Source organism: Trichechus manatus, unplaced genomic scaffold (genome assembly GCF_000243295.1).
Source record: "Trichechus manatus latirostris isolate Lorelei unplaced genomic scaffold, TriManLat1.0 scaffold00081, whole genome shotgun sequence".
NCBI lineage: Eukaryota > Metazoa > Chordata > Mammalia > Sirenia > Trichechidae > Trichechus > Trichechus manatus.
Window position 1 is genome coordinate 10,718,179 of NW_004444017.1, and position 12,344 is coordinate 10,730,522.

Here is a 12,344-nt window from a genome sequence, read left to right on the forward strand (position 1 = left end):
TGATGAAAAGGCTGACAGAGGGAGAAAGCCTTTCCCTGGAGCTGACGCCCTGAATTTGGACTTTTAGCCTGCTCTACTGTGAAGAAATAAATTTCTCTTTGTTAAACCCATGCACTTGTGGTATTTCTGTTGTAGCAGCAGTAGATAACTAAGAAAGAATTTGGTATCGAGACAGGGGGGTGCTGCTCTAACAGATACCTAAAATGTGGAAGCGGTTTTAAAACTGTGAATGGATAGAGGAGCAGCATCAGCAGAGGACCAGCATCAACAGAGAACCTGCACTGGTAGAGAAGTGGCTACAGCAGAGAACCTGCAGCAGCAGAACCTGAGGACCAGTGCCAGACACGCTGGAACCGGCCCATGGAGTGAGGGAGCTGAGTGCCTGTGCGCAGGAGGCTTCCTGGCAGAGTGGGGTGCCTCCGGGCACTTACCAGTGGAGCTACAGAGCTTTGGAACACTTGCCCCAGCAGGGCAGATGCGAGCCTGAGGCCCGAGAAGCCTAGAGGCCAAGAAACCAGGAAACAAGCTGAAGACACAAAGGACCCAAGAAGCCGAGCTGCCTCAGTTTCAAAAGGTGAAGGCTATAACATTATTTCTTACACCAGAAGACTTGGATGATCCTGTAAATAGAGCAAAGAAACATTTTCTTCAAACTGAGGATGCTAAAGGTGCACGCTCACTGATGCCTGAATTCAAAGTTAGGGAGAGAACAGTGTTGGAGTCATTGCATCGCTTTGGCATGACAGAGGAAGTCTGCATCCAGGCATGGTTCACTTCCCCCCATTCTATGAGCATATTCTACGTTCATGCATATAGTAGCAAAATTTGGAATGAGGCAGTGTCTTACAGACTTGCAACCTGTGGATCAAGAGTAGTGGAGGGCGATTTGGTCTGTTTGGATGGAGATGTCGACAATGAGCATTTCCCAAATAGTAACGTTCGTCTAGTAACTGAAGAAGAGGAATCGGCTAATACATATGCAGTGCATCAGGTGGTTCTTCCAATACTTGGATACAATCTTCAATACCAAAGAACAAAGTAGGACAGTGGTACCAACAAATACTTAGCAGAGAGGCAGACTACAGACATGTTGGTTTAAAGTACCTGCTCTGAAACTGAATGTTCCAGGATGCTATAGACAGATATTGAAATATCCTCATAATCTCTCACACCAGCTAATAGAAGATCATGAGATTGATGTCAAAACAGAAGATTCTTGTATCAGTGAAACAACTTTATCTCTTTTCATCTCTTTTGGTCTTGACTGTTCATGTTATGCTACAGTTTGTCTGAGGGAAATATTGAAGCATGATGTTTAAAACCAATACACTTGATATAATCGTATATATGTTATTCTTTGAAGGAAAGGAAGCTAAAATTGCTTGAGCATCTACCATGTGCTAGAAGCTTTATAATTGTTATCTCCTTCACAACATCTTGATGAATTAGTCATTGGATGCTGTACCGTTCCAGAGGAGTATAGCTAGTAAGTGGCAGTATCTGAATTTAAACACAGATCTGCCTGACTCCAAAGCCCATGTTGTTTTATTATATCAAGCTTAGTAACCTTTACTCTATCAGAAACGACAATATTTTTGGATCATTAACAACATGCAGTACCCCAAGATAACATTTAAGAAAAAAAAATTTAAGTAATGTTTATACCTTCTAGCTCCTTGCTTAAAATGTAGGTGAAATTAGGTTACAATAAAAGCATGTGGTTGGAGAGAAATAAATAAATAAATAAATAAAATAGCATGCACATCAGAAAAGGCAAGAAAAAGAATCCACTAGAAAAGTCGTGTTTGCCAGAAATTAATAGTTACAATCTTGTAGTAGCAGTCAAGAGAGTGCAGGGAGGGTAGAGAGGATGGAGCCGGGTTGTAAGCGTAATGCTGCAAGGGAGCTGACAACTCGGCCAAGAATGGTTTTAAGTTCCCATTTTCCCAGCAAGACAGCAGCTGGTGCCTGGCAGTAGGGGAATAGTGTTGCCATGTCACTGAACAGCAATCTTGGAGTGCCCACCCAGCCAGCAGTCTAAACACTCCAGAATGGGGCTGCAGGGAAAAGATGGCACCACAGCAAGCGCCAGCTGGAGAAAGCAGCAGAGGCTGTGGTGTCATACGGGCAGGGGAACTTATCCAGGCGAGCCCCGTTAATTAAGACTAATAGGGCACAAGGCCAGTCTGCAGGGCTAAATACTCAAATTTCAGAATGTAGCTAAAAAAATGTTATTTATAAAATCTCCCACACTATGAACTTCAAAAACATCTTTCCTAGCCTTCCCACCACCAACATCTAGCCCATCATCAAATCCTAGTGACAATATCTAACGAATGTCTGAAGACTTTGCCTCTCTCCGCCATTCTCTGCCACAGCCTTTTCAGGTTGTTATTGCTTTAACCCAGGTTATCTTTAACAGTATCGTTAACAGCAAAGAATATGGGATCATAGATTGCCAAAAGAATAAACAAATCAGTCTTAAAAGAAATATAACCAGAATGCTCCTTAGAGGTAAGGTTTGCGAGACTTTTACTCACTTACTTTGGACACATCATCAGGAAAGATCAATTGCTAGAAAAGGACACTGTGTTTGCTAAAGTAGAGGGCAAATGAAAACTAGGGAAACCTTCAATGAGATGGATTAACTCAATAGCTGCAAACATATCAACTGTCATGAAGATGTCACAGGACTGGACAATGTTTCATTCTGTTACTATATAAGTTTACAGTGAGTTAGCGCTGACTCGACCACAACTAACAACAACATCTTTAACAGCCTACTAGCAGGTTGCTTCAATCCATCCCTCATATTTTTGGAACTTATATTTCTATAGAAGTTGAGCAGGATCACGTCACTCTCCTGAAGAATATATGTGTACTTCTCATTGCCTACACTGTAAAGGCCAACTGCTCATCATTTTTAAGAAATTGTACCTTGGCTTTCGAATTTATAAAATGGGATGATAGTACCTACTTCATGGACTCTTGTGATTATTAAAAGATTTAATATGTGTGAAGCTTTAGAATACTGTCTGGCACAATGTAAGGACTATATCAGTATTGTTGTTGTGGTTAGGTGCCATCGAGTCCGTTCCAACTCATCAAGACCTTAGGCGCAACAGAACAAAACACTGCCCGGTCCTGCACCATCTTCACAATTGTTGCCATGTTAGAGTCCATTGTTGCAGCCACTGCATCAATCGGTCTCATTGAGGGTCTTCCTCTTCTTCCATGTCATTAAGGTTGACTCTACTTTGAGGAGGCAGCTGCTCCCCAGTCATATTTTGAGTGCCTTCCTACCTGAGGGGCTCATCTTCCCGCACTATTATCAAACCATGTTCTGCTACTATTCATAAGGTTTCCACTGGCCAATTCTTTTCAGAAGTAGACCGCCAGGCCCTTCCTAGTCTGTCTTAGTCTGTCAGGAATCTCCACTGAAGCCTGTTCACCACAGGTGACCCTGATGGTATTTGAAACACTAGTGGCTTAGCTTCCAGCATCACAGCAACACGCAAGCCACCACAGTATGACAAACTGACAGATGCGTGGTAGATATAAGTATTCGTTATTATTTATACTATTATTTTTATTAGAATGGTCTCCAAGATTCCTTATGATCTAATTTAATCTAATTGGAGAAACAGAATATATTAGTGCAGATGAAGGAGTCAGACTGATTCTAGATTCAAATCCAGGCACTTACTGGTGGTGTTACCAGATCCTGCTCTAAGCTCTAATTTCCTCATATATAAAATAGAAATAATAGTAGTTGCTGCTTCAATTAGTTTTTTTTTTTTGCTACTAAATTTTTCTTCTTTTTTATTGTGATAAATGTGTATGTGAAAAATCACTTTCCTTTTCAACATTCTTCACATGTACAGTTCAGTGGCATTAGTTATGTTTATCATATAGTTCTTTTGATAAATACAATGCAGAAAGGAGAGGTGGCAAAGCAGATCAGTAAGGAGAAGTCTAAAAGGTAGGAGGAGAACCAGGATGGAATATTCTTCTAAGCACCAAAGAAAGAGCATTTGAAGGAGAATGTAGGTGAAAGTTTGAAATGCTTCAGAAGAGTTAAGTTCTACGAGATTTGAAAAGAACCCTGGAATTTAGCAATTAAGGAGTTAATAATGACCTCAACAAAGCAGCATCAGAAAAGTCATGGGGAGGGAAAGCCATTGTAAGGGGTTGGGGAAATGGAAGAGTATCAGGGAGTATATTTGAAAAAAGTATTATGAAGCCAAGTTTCCCTGAGATTATTTGAGCCTCTACAACCTCTGAAAAGATAGGTAAGTATAAAAGTTGAGTCGTAGAATCACAAGCTCTAGATTTGCCTTTGCATATGAGACACGAGCAATATTAATCATAACAAATACATTTTATGTATAGCATGTGCAAGCCCTGCTTTAAGTGCTTTATTTTATTTTATTGTGGTACTTTAAGTGAAAGTTTACAATTCAAGTTAGTCTCTTGTACAAAAATTTATACATATATTGTTATGTGATCTTAATTGTTCTCCCTATACTGTGACAGCACACTCCTCCTTTCCACCCCTGATTTCCTGTGTCCATTCAACCAGCTCCTGACCCTTTCTGCTGTCTTATCTTGCCTCTGGACAGGAGCTGCCCATTTAGCCTCATGTATCTACTTGAGCTAAGAAGCACACTCTTCATGAGTATCATTTTATGTCCCATAGTCCAGTGTAATCTTTATCTAAAGAGTTGGTCACGGGAATGGTTTTAGTTCTGGGTTGACAGAAGGTCCAGGGGCCATGCCTTCTGGGGTTCCTCCAGTCTCAGACCATTAAGTCTGTTCTTTTATTAGAATTTGAGTTCTGCACCCCACATTTCTCCTGCTCCATCAGGGACTCTCTGCTGTGTTCCCTGTCAGGGCAGTCATTGGTGGTAGCCAGGAACCATCTAGTTCTTCGGGTCTCAGGCTGATGCAGTCTCTGGTTTATGTGGCAGTTTCTGTCTCTTAGGCTAATACTTTCCTTGTGTCTTTGGTGTTCTTCATTCTCCTTTACTTCAGGCGGTTGGGACCAAATGATGCATCTTAGATGGCCACTCACTAGCTTTTAAGACCCTAGACACCACTCACCAAAGTAAGATGCAGAACATTTGCTTAATAAACTTTGTTTGCCAATTGACCTGGATATCTCCTGAAAACATGATCACCAGACCCCCGCCCCTGCTACTTTGTCCCTCGTACTGTTTGGTTGTATTCAGGAAACTTCTTAGCTTTGGTTTAGTCCCACTGTGCTGACTTTCCCTGTAGCATGTGCTGTCCTTCCTACGATAATTTTTGTGTACTATCTAGTTAGTGATTAACCATCTCCCACCCACCCCACACTCATAACCATCAAAGTATGTTTTCTTCTGTGTTTAAGCCTTTTCTTCAGTTCTTATAAGAGTGGTCTTATACAATATTTGTCCTTTTGCGACTGACTAAATTTACTCACCATAATGCCTTACAGATTCCTACATGTTATAAGACATTTCACAGATTCATCATTGTTCTTTATCGTTGCATAGTATTCCATTGTGTGAATATACCATGATTTGTTTATCCATTCATCCATTGATGGGCACCTAGGTTGTTTCCGTCTCTTTGCTTTCGTGAACAGTGCTGCAATGAACATAGGTGTGCATATATCCATTTCTGTGACAGCTCTTATTTCTCTAGAATACATTCCCAGGAGTGGGATTGCTGGATCTATGGTACTTCTATTTCTAGCTTTTTAAGGAAGTGCAAAATCACTTTCTGAAGTGATTGTATCATTTTACATTCCCAGCAATAGCATGTAGGTGATCCAGTCTCTCCACAACCTCTCCAACATTTATTATTTTGTGTTTTGTGGATTAATGCTAGCCTTGTTGGAGTGAGATGGTATCTCATTGTAGTTTTGATTTCCATTTCTCTAATGGCTAATGATCGTGAGCATTTCCTCATGTGTCTGTTAGCCACCTGAATGTCTTCTTTGGTGAAGTGCCTGTTCATATCCTTTGCCCATTTTTTAATTGGGTTATTTGTCTTTTTGTTGTTGAGGTTTTGCAGTATCTTGTAGATTTTAGAGAATTAGACCCTGATTGGATTTGTCGTAGCCAAAATTTCTTCCCAGTCTGTAGATTGTCTTTTGACTCTTTTGGTGAAGTCTTCTGATGAGCATAAGTGTTTGATTTTTAGGAGCTCCCAGTCATCTAGCCTCTCTTCTGGGGTTTGTACATTGTTACTTATGGTTTGTACTCTGTTTATGCCATGTATTAAGGCTCCTAGTGTTGTTCCTATTTTTTCTTCCATGATCTTTATCGTTTTCAATTTGATATTTAGGTCTTTGATCTATTTTGAGTTAGTTTTTGTGCATGGTGTGAGGTATGGGTCTTGTTTCAGTTTTTTGCAGATGGATATCCAGTTATACCAGCACCATTTTTTAAAGAGATTGTCTTTTCCCCAATTAACAGAATTTGGGCCTTTGTCAAATATCAGCTGCTTATAGGTGGATGAATTTATGTCTGGATCCTCAATTCTGTTCCATTTGTCTATGTATCCATTGTTGTACCAGGCTATTTTGACTATTGTGGTGGTATAATTGGTTCTAAAATCAGGTAGTGTGAGGCCTCCCACTTTGTTTGTCTTCTTGAGTAATGCTTTACTTATTCAGGGCCTCTTCCCTTTCCATATGAAGTTGGTGATTTGTTTTTCCATCTCATTAAAAATGCCATTGGAATTTGGATCAGAATTGCATTGTATCTGTAGATTGCTTTGGGTAGAATTGACATTTTCACAATGTTGAGTCTTCCTATCCATGAGCAAGGTATGTTTTTCCACTTAACCAGGTCAATTTTGGTTTCCTGCAGTAATATCTTCTAGTTTTCATTGTATAAGACTTTCACTTCTCTGTTTGGATTTATTCCTAAGAATTTTATCTTCTTGGGGGCTATTGTAAATGGTATTGATTTGGCTATTTCCGCTTGGAAGTTCTGTTTGTTGGTGTAGAGGAATCCAACTGATTTTTGTATGATTATCTTGTATCCTAATACTTTGCTGAAATCTTCTATTAGTTCCAGTAGTTTTCTTGTGGATTCTTTGGGGTTTTCTGTGTATAAGATCATATCACCTGCAAATAGAGATACTTTTACTTCTTCGCTATCAATTTAGATGTCCTTTATTTCTTTTTCTAGCCTAATTGCTCTGGCTAGGACCTCTAGCACAATGTTGAATAACAGTGGTGATAAAGGGCATCCTTGTCTGGTTCCCATTCTGCAGGGGAATGCTTTCAGAGTCTCTCCATTTAGGATGATGTTGGCTGTTGGCTGTGTATATATGCCCTTAATTATGTTGAGGAATTTCCCTTCTATTCCTATTTTGTTGAGAGTTTTTATCATTAAAAGATGTTGGACTTTGTCAAATGCCTTTTCTGCATCGATTGATAAGATCATGTGGTTCTTGTCTTTTGTTTTATTAATGCGATGGGTTACACTGATTGTTTTTCTAATGTTGGACCATCCCTGCATACCTGGTATAAATCCCAATTGATCATAGTGAATTATCTTTTTTGCTATGTTGCTGAATTCTATTGGCTAGAATTTTGTTGAGGAGTATTGCTTCAATGTTGACGATGAATTTTGGTCTATAATTTTCTTTTTTTGTGGTGTCTTTACCTGGTTTTGGTATCAGGGTTATGCTGGCTTCATAGAATGGGTTTGGGAGTATTCCATACTTTTCTATGCTCTGAAATACCTTTAGTAGTAGTGGTGTTAACTCCTCTATGAAAGTTTGGTAGAATTCTCCAGTGAAATCGTCAGGGGAGGGCTTTTTTTTTTTGGTTGGGAGTTTTTTAATTACCTTTTCAATACCTTCTTTTGTTATAGCTTTATTTAGTTGTTCTACCTCTGTGTTAGTTTGGATAGGTAGTGAGTTTCTAGAAATTTGTCCATTTCCTCTTGGTTTTCAAATTTGTTAGAGTACAATTTTTCATAGTATTCTGTTATGATTCTTTTAATTTCAGTTGGGTCTGTTGTGATATTGCCCATCTCATTTCTTATATAGGTTATTTGCTTTCTCTCCAGTTTTTCTTTTGTCAGTTTGGCCAATGGTTGATCTTGTTGATCTTTTCAAAAAAACAGCTTTTGGTCTTGTTATCTCTTTCAATTGTTTTTCTATTCTTTATTTCATTTAATTCTGCTCTGATTCTTACTATTTCCTTTCTTCTGGTGCCCAAGTGCTTCTTTTGCTGCTCTCTTTCTACTTGTTCCAGTGGTAGGGTTAATGTTTTGATTTTGGCCCTTTCTTCTTTTTAAATGTGTGCATTTATTGCTATAAACTGACCTCTGAGCATTGCTTTTGCTGTGTGCCAAAGGTTCTGGTAGGATGTGTTTTCATTCTAGTTTGATTCTATGAATTTCTTTATTCCATCCTTAATTTTTTCTATAAACCAGGAGTTTCTGAGCAGGGTGTTATTCAGTGTCCATGTGTTTGATTTTGTTTACTGGCTTTTTCTGTTATTGATTTCTACCTTTATGGCTTTATGGTCAGAAGAGATACTTTGTAATATTTCGATGCTTTGGATTCTGTTAAGACTTGCTTTATGGCCTAATATGTGGTCTATTCTGGAGAACGTTTCATGTGCATTGGAAAAGAATATATACGTGGCTGCCGTTGTGTGGAGTGTATGGTATAAGTCCAAGAAATCAAGTTGGTTAATTGTAACATTTACACCTTCCATATCTTTACTGAGCTTCTTTCTGGATGTTCTGTCCTTCACCAAAAGTGGCGTGTTGAAGTCTCCTCGTATCATTGGAGCAGTCTTTCTCTGTTTTCAATGCCTTTAGAGTCTATTTTATGTATTTTGGAGCCTGTCTTTGGGTGTGTAAATATTTATTACAGTTATGGCCTCCTGGTGTGTTGACCCTTTAATCATTATACAGTGTCCTTCCTTATCATTTGTGGTGGATTTTACTTGAAAGTCTATTTTGCCAGAGGTTAATATTGCCACTCCTCTTTTTTAAGTGTTATTTGCTTGATATATTTTTTCCATCCTTTGAGTTTTAGTTTGTTTGTGTTTTAAGTCTAAGATGTGTCTGTTGTAGGCAGCATATAGATGGATCATGTTTTTTATCCAATCTGCCACTCTCTGTCTCTTTATTGGTGCATTTAGTACATTTCCTTTCAGCATAATTATTGATTGGTATGATTTCAGTGCTGTAATTTTGTGTTTTTTTGGTGTGTTTTTGACAGTTTCTTTGTTCCACTTAATTTTCTGGGGTGAGTTTTTTTTACATATTTTCTTTTCATCTTTTTCACTGTTGTTGATTTGTATTTGCTGAGTCTTTATATTTTTCATGTTTTTAATTTTCTTTTGTAGGATTGTTAGTTTCCTTTGTGGTTACCTTAATATTTACCCATATTTTTCTAAGTTTAAGCCAGTCTTTTATTTGTTTATATTGCCTTGACTTCCTCTCCATATGAAAAATCTATGTCTACATTTTTTACTCCCTTTTTTGTTCTAATGTTGTCATCTTTTACATATTGACATCCCTGTTTTCCTATTTTCAGTGTTTTATCTTCGATTTATTTTTGTTACTTCCCTATCTGGGTTGATATCTGGTTGCTCTGTCCTGTGTTCTAGTCTTGAGTTTTTATCTGATGTTATTGATTTTCTAATCTGAGGACTCCCTTTTGTATTTCTTGTAATTTTGGTTTGGTTTTCGTAAATTCCCTAAACTTCTATTTGTCTGGAAATGCCCTAATTTCGCCATCGTACTTGAGAGAGAGTTTCGTTGGATATATTATTCCTGGCTGGCAGTTTTTCTTCCTTCGAGGCTTTGTATATGTCATCCTATTGCCTTTTTACCTGCATGGTTTCTGCTGAGTAGTCTGCGCTTAGTCTTATTGTCTCTTCTTTGTAGATTACTTCTCATTTATCCCTAGCCACTCTTAAAATTCTCTCTTTATCTTTGGTTTTGGCAAGTTTGATTATAATGTGTCTGGGTGACTTTCTTTTGGGATCTACCTTATGTGGGGTTCAATGAGCATCTTGGATAGATATCTTGTCATCTTTCACGAGATCACGGAAGTTTTCTGCCAAAAAATCTTCAACAATTCTCTCTGTATTTTCTGTTATCCCCCCGTTCTGTTACTCCAATCACTCGTAGATTATTCCTCTTGATAGACTCCCACATAATTCTTAGGGTTTCTTCATTTTTTAAATCCTTTTATCTGACTTTTCCTCAAATAAGTTGGTGTCAAGTGCTTTATCTTCAATCTCACTAATTCTGACTTCCATTGCCTCAATTCTGCTCCTATGACTCTCTATTGAGTTGTCTAAATCTGAAATTTTATTGTTAATCTTCTGGATATCTGATTGCTGTCTCTCTATGAATTCTTGCAGCCTGTTAAATCTGTCATTATGCTCCTTTCTAATCTTCCTAAGTTCCTCTATTGTTTGGTCTGTTTTTTGCCTGATCTCCTTCCTGATTTCTTGAAGAATTCTGTATCTTAATCTTTTGTATTGTATTCTGCCTGTGGTAATTCCAAGAAATTCTCTTCCTCTGGAAAATTTCTTGATTGTTTATTTTGGGAGCTTGTTGAAGCCATCATGGTCTGCCTCTTTATGTGATTTGATATTGACTCTTATCTCTGAGCCATCAAAAAGTTATTATATTTACTTATTTTATGTCTGCTTACCTTGTTCTAGCTCCTTGTTTTGTTTTGCTATCGTGAACTATGCCCAAATAGGCTGCTGGTGTGAGCTAACCCAGTCACTGGCGCCCCTGAAGCTCCAACGTCCTGCCACCAGGTGGCCAGAACTGCCACTAAATGTGTTAGCCCAGGAGTCCACCCAGTCCTCCTGTATGGATTCAGCTCAGGTGTCTAGGTAGTCGGCCACCAAGTGTGTGGTGCAGGCTCTCGCCTACAGTCCTAGACAAGCATGGGTGATTGGTGAAGGCACAGGCATCCGGCTGAAGTAGGGAGTCACACACTGAGCAAGGCAGGGGCCAAGGGCCTCCCCCAAGTGTCCAGGAGGAAAGCATGTCCCTGTTCTCCAGAGCACGTAGGTGGCTTGGTTTTGCAGCTGGATTGTGATTTCCCAATGCTGTTGGCTGTAAGGACTTGGCGGGGGGGGGACACTTATTCTTGGGCAGGTGGCTAGGTGAAGTAAGTGGAACCACCAGTCCCTCAGGCCCTTGATGTGGGTAGGTGAAGACCCTGCTTAATGGGCAGAGCAGTGTCAAATGTCATGAATCTGCCACTTCACAGCTGAAACAGTTGAAGTTAAACTTCAGGTATGTACCAAGTTGCACTATGTTAATGAGGGCCTAAGCTGTTGCAATGGGCCCACACAAGTCTCTGGAGGGGGAAAGAAACTCAAAGTCCTTGGACCTCTTATGCCTGTGCCTAGGCAAAGGAACTGTGCCTACCCTGAGTTCCTGGCTTAGGGGAGTCAGCAGATTATTGTTTCCCCTGTTTATTAATTTTTTCCCTCTCCAAGGCTGGGAGAATGGCTCAGGGTGTGTTACGGGTCCTACTTCTGGCTCAGGGGACTTGGCAATCGCTGAAGCTGTCTTGGACCCAGAGCAGAGAAGGGAACAGTGATGTAAATGGGAGACAGCTTTTTCCCAAAGGCGGGTGTTTTTGATCCGCGAGATAGGCTATTCGCAAGTACTTATCTTTCACAGATCGAGGGCCGCTTCTCACTGGTTCTGGATGAACAGGTAGATTCTCTGCTGCTGGGACTCTCCTGATGTGGAAAATGCCTCCTGAGCACCAGTGCTTGCCCCACCATGCACCACAAGCTGATCCAGCCCGAAGGGCTCTGGCTCCCCCTGGGTCAGGTCTGGCAACTCCTCACTGCTTCCGAACCATCTCTCCCTCCCCCTGCCACTCAGTCCGATTCCTCAACTTTGCATTTGTTGTTTAGGGCCCCTAGATTGTCATATATAATCTATTCACTTGTTTTTTCGGGTCTTTGTCGTAAGACGGACCACCAGAAGCATCTGACTACTCTGCCAACTTGGCCCCGCTTCCTTAAGTGCTTTTAATATATTTTTTATTTTAATTATATAACCTTCTCAACACCATTTTAAAGATGAAGAAATCGAGGTTAATCTGACTCCATACACATTGTATATATACTCTTTTTTTTTTTATTGTACTTCAGGTGAAGGTTTACAGAACAAATAGTTCTCATTGAACAGTAGTACACATATTGTTCTATGACATTGGTTAACAACACCACGACATGTCAAACACTCTCCCTTCTAGACCTTTTATGTTTTTTTTTTTTTTTTTGGTGAAAATATACATAGCCAAAGATACACCATTTTAAAAATTTCTACATG

General features: G+C 39.5%; 1 pseudogene; it reads left to right on the forward strand.

Annotated features, from left to right (window-relative positions):
• The first annotated feature begins 229 nt into the window (after positions 1 to 229).
• On the forward strand, positions 230 to 1,319 carry LOC101358159 (pseudouridylate synthase 7 homolog-like protein pseudogene; annotated as a pseudogene).
• Positions 1,320 to 12,344: the final 11,025 nt, after the last annotated feature.